The 5,176-nt window shown below is 34.4% G+C and overlaps 1 long non-coding RNA gene across 1 annotated transcript; it reads left to right on the plus strand.

The window, feature by feature from the left end:
- The first annotated feature begins 812 nt into the window (after nucleotides 1–812).
- On the plus strand, nucleotides 813–4,960 carry LOC148657547 (uncharacterized). The gene is made up of 3 exons (XR_015940992.1): nucleotides 813–1,677; nucleotides 2,567–2,607; nucleotides 3,997–4,960. It is a non-coding gene; the product is annotated as an uncharacterized LOC148657547 (long non-coding RNA).
- The last annotated feature ends 216 nt before the right edge of the window (nucleotides 4,961–5,176 follow it).

The following is a 5,176-nucleotide window of genomic DNA, read 5'->3' on the forward strand; positions in this document are numbered from 1 at the left end:
AGATGGTCTTGTGCCATGGATGACCTCAGCTATGTTTTAATCAGCTTTAGTTCAGAAAAACTCCGCTCTGATCCTGCCACTGTTACTGCCCTAGGTAGTCACCTTGTTGGTCTATGACCAGGACCAACCATGGCTTATCTTCTTGTCTTCCTTGGAAATTTCTAAGTAATTAAAAGCATATGGGAATATTAAGGAGCATTTTTGCATTTTAATGTATGTTATTTTATGTTTAATAAAAAATGGAATACAACACAATAATAAATCATTTGAAAGCAAGACAGTCTCAAGAAAATGTAGCAATGTGATTTACTTTAACACCCCTTTCTGCAGGAGAGGATGGTCAATGGCTATAATCCAAAAGGCATCTTATCCTTTCACTTAAAAATAACCAATTTCTTCCTCAAGCGTAGTGCTCATCTTAGACTTCAATATGTTAACCATGCTTGTTGCACTGTGGCAATGCTGTGTGTTCCCTTTACAACATTATTTAGGCACTATTACCCTATGAGATAATGTGCTTTCATAGAAAAACTCCATATATACTGCAAATTGTATCAAACGATACTTGCAACTCTGAGAAAAAGTGCATAATTGTGAACAAAATAAGAACACTGGTATAACATCACCAACAACAAAAATATTAATTAACTGATGTTTTATATTGCCTTTTTGGTTTATGTACTGTATATGTATGATGACTTTTTTGTGAGCAAGGATTAATATATTTTATGAATAAGACATATATACATGTTTTGTATAAGGATTTGTGATAATTACATTGAGCCTTACTTGTTATTTTATAAATCCACGCTCTTTAAATAATTGGAATACAACCCATTGTTTTGATTAAAGCAGTCATGGCTTCGAATAAAAGCTTAGATTCAATTCACAATACAGCTGTGAATACAGGGAGCTTGGTTTAAAGTTTGGTGGTTTCATATTATTTTTCTTCATATTAAATGAACCTATAGGATTATTTTTTAAGTCTAATTCTTTACACAAATATTAAAGAATCTTGGGTCACGTTTATCTTCTCTGACAAACCATATTGTGTTCATTGATTGAACATGTACAGTACTCTACATACAGTAACATGAGTCTCCTAAGAAAAATATTACAAGACAGCATTATAAATAAAAAGCAAGACTTTACTAATACTGTATGAAAGAGTTCACTGCATACAGAGCTTCAAAAGTATGAATGCCGAACGTTTTTAAGAAGAAGAATTCCAAAAGCAAACTTTGAGAAGTTAACAGTCATTAACAGTCTGCAGTTAATGGTTTTACTAAATAAGTCCCACAACATATCAGGTAATAATCATGCTGATGGTACAAGACTCAGCTCTCCAGCAGCAATTCTCTATTCCCTCTCCTGCTTGTTGAAAGTTGAGGAGAATGAATGTCGGAGACTTGCTTGTCTGACACACTCACCTGTAGTGGCATTTGTCACTTTGCCCAGATTGTGAATGCATTACAATGCATCTCTTTCTAATGTCACAGGCGTTAGTGTCTGCCAGACAGCTGAAAGGTCCTAGGTTGTCTAATTGCATCCCTACCCTTCCAGTGCTCTAACAGCTGTGAATCACCACTTGGGAATTCTGGTCTTAACTTGGTTGTGACACAAGCCAGGGTCGAGTTACCTGGTAAATCTGGATCATGGAACTCACCTGCAATCTGGGTAAGCTTTTAATGGATGAGTTATGTAGAGCCTTGGTGGTACATCATGGTATGCAATGCAGACAAAGTACTGTATATAATATGACCCAGTAGTCAGAAATTTAGTTTAACATGTCATCTGAAGGATAATATCTCCTTTGGATTAGTGTTCCCTATAGTTGGGCAATTTAGGTCTAGGGGGAATAAACACTTACTGACCCATCAACACCACTTATAACGGCAACCTTTTCTTCCCTAGGGGTCTTCCAACCCCTAATGATTTATCAATGATTTATCATATATAGCTGATAACAACCACAGTGGTAAAGGTAAGATATATACAGCACGTCTCAGGTACTAATGAACATTCAAGTAAGGAAGCTGCAAACAGTCCATATTAGCAGATTGTCATTTTTCAGGGCTTTGCAGCGCTGGACTCTGGGCTCAAGTCCTAGTGTGCTATCTGTGTGGAATTTGTCTGTTCTCATAGTTTTTGCACAAGTTTCCTCCTCCTGCTCCAGCTACCTACCACAGTCGAAAAACATGTAGGTAGGTTAGTTAGCTTCTGGGAAAACTGGCCCTGGTGGGATTGTGTGCATGTTTGTTTGTCTGTGTGTGCCCTGCGATGGTTCCTGTCCAGGGTGTATCCTGCTTTATGTCTATTGTTTGCCGGGAAAAGCTCCAGCTCCTCCATGACCCAGTATTGGAAAAAGCAGTTAGAAAATGAATGGATGGATATTTTAAGAAAAATGTTACCATTTAACTCAAGAACATAACCTTGTTTCACCCACTGATTTTGACACTGGTTTAATTTCTGAATAAGCACTGTGGTTTCCAAGTTTTTAATGCACTTTAAAATGCAATATTACTATTCATGCAATTTCATGAGTAACTTTACAAATTCTCCACAGGAAGCTCTCTGTGCAGCAGATGTGTTCCTGAAATAGGCCAGGTAATTCAAATCATATAAATTAAAACATATAGAATAATTTCCAATTAATATACAGGTATATACTGTACAATACATGTTGATGGGTTCTGACTTCATTTCCAAGCAGAGTATTTTATTAAGGAAATTTCTTTAAATGCATTTATTTACATAATATGTTGATACAGCTTTAATAAAATCATTTTCAACTAAAGATTTGTTCTTATTTAATGCTTTCATTCAAAATGAGAAGGCAATGTGTTGTCAGTGGTGGGTGGTGAGTCATGTGTCCATCTGGACTCTGCAACTAACTTCAGATATTTTACCCACAGTGAGCCTTATGACATTTATCTTTAAGTTTTGGAAGTAACATTAGTTTTTTTTTTCCTTTTGTATTTTAGCTGATTATTAAATGTATCCTGTTTTATTTATCATTTATAATCATTTAACTTACAAACTGTTTAGCTGTACAATTTTGTTTTGTTTTATTTTTTAAAATGGCTTCACATTTTATTTAAATATTCTTTGCATACAATTTCATTTTTAAGATTTATTTCACACTATATCTTCATTTAATTTTATTTTAGATTTTACACAATATAGACATAAAGGACAAAATAAGACAAAGATGTTCAGTGAATATATTTACCGTATTAGGTGTGAGACAAAGGAAAATGAATGAAGGCTGTAAGAACACTGAGACAGAGATTACCCAGCTGCCTGTGTGTCATCAGTATTCATCCCTGAATGCAACTGGGTGTGAACCATAAATATTGTCTCAAACACTCCATCATGTTGTAGAGTATGTTGCTAACCGTGTCCTAGCAAGTTAAAATGTAATCTGTAAAATTTAAAATGTAAATATAAGTAATCTGTACAAAATTAAGAGTTGGTGCATATATATGAGCTGCACTAAACCAAAAATGCCTTAAAAGGAGAGCATAAATCAAGAACTTCCTGTACATGAAACATGTTAGCTAAAGTTTCCATTAACCTGATTTCTGGAAATCGGGCTAGTATGCACTAGACTACAGGTCTTTCAGCAGAATCAAGGTTGTAAATCTCTTTCAAAATATGTTGCAGTACATGTACAGTACATTTATCATTTTGAAAATGTTATATTTATTATTATAAATAAAGAACATTTACTTTTTTACATTTAATTGTAATTCCAATTCCTCTTCAGTTAGGTAGCAATGGTTCTGAAATGTTGGCTCTATACAATAGTTTGTTTTTTAAACTTGGACTGGTGCTTGTAATCTATCATAAAGAACCAGAGCAGTACACAAGCAAAACATCAGCTATTAACAACAAGCAATATAGACATTAAAACTCCCGAAAAGAATGAACTTTTCTGATGTTCTCCGACAGAAAGTCCTTCCATCGCTTTTTGTCCACTTTTTTCTATTTCAGGGTTCTGGGGGAACCGCAGTCTATCTTGGCAACCTACACATGGGACCAAGGAACAGAAAGTCCTGTGATTTAAAAGGGGGTCAAGCCCAAACTCTGCAATAGATGGATTGGGCTCAGAATGCAAAATACTGATATAATATCAACATTACTCCGTATCTGAACAGATTAGACAAAAATCTGAAATTCTGAATAACAGCTCAGGATCATTTTCATTTTAAATTTCCTTGTATGACAGTTCATATGACTATATGAATTTTAAGCTAAACCAATCAATTGGTTGTTTCTCATCAGCTTAATGCAATGTTCAGTTTTACTTTGAATCACTGCATGATATCTGAGTGCCAGATTAAAGAAAGATGCTTCGTTTCACGATAGGGTGGTGAAAAATTCAGGACACTGAGTTAACTGGAATGAAGATGAAATCAATAGTCCCATTAAAACTGGTGAAATGATAAATTGGCTTAGAAAATGGGTATTACTGTTAACTTCTGCAATGAATAAGTGGCCTAAATGAAGGGAACATTACAGAGGTATGGTAATATTGTATAAATGAAAACAAAAAGTTTTCTTTCTTTTCAGAAATCATGTCCCCTTTATGCTGTGTTGTGTAGAGCGGTTTTGGATATTTTAAAGAAAAAAAAACAATCATACAAACTTCTTAAATGGGAAAGTAAGATTTTATACCAAATGCAGGATCAGAACTGTAAAAAATATTAAAATGTACAACACTAGTATAAATACTGTAACTGTATTATATGTTAACAGCACCAAAGTATAAGAAGTAAAAAGAATATGTCCTTAAACTCTACCCATGGAAATCTATTGTTGCTCTAAATTTCACACCAGTTATATTTATCAGTAGTACACACCTATGGTTAATTTAAATCTCAAATTAGGAATTTAAATCATAGTCACAATCTTTATCCTTAAAAACATTTCAAAAATCAAATGTTCTAATATCTCTTTTCAAAATTATCAGAGTCTATTCCTGCTTTTTCTGGGCTTGAATTAGAGTTCAGTAACACTGATGAACCTCTCACCCAGATGGACACCTTTCTAAATTTGGGAAAGGATTTTAGCAGATCTCTGTTATTTGCTGAATATGCCAAAAATGTTCTAGTCTAGGAGATAGGGCAGCTAGTCTATGGCTCAAAAGGGTCCAGTAAGGCCTCCATGTGCT

Source organism: Lepisosteus platostomus, chromosome 8 (genome assembly GCF_059453375.1).
Source record: "Lepisosteus platostomus isolate fLepPlt1 chromosome 8, fLepPlt1.hap1, whole genome shotgun sequence".
NCBI lineage: Eukaryota > Metazoa > Chordata > Actinopteri > Semionotiformes > Lepisosteidae > Lepisosteus > Lepisosteus platostomus.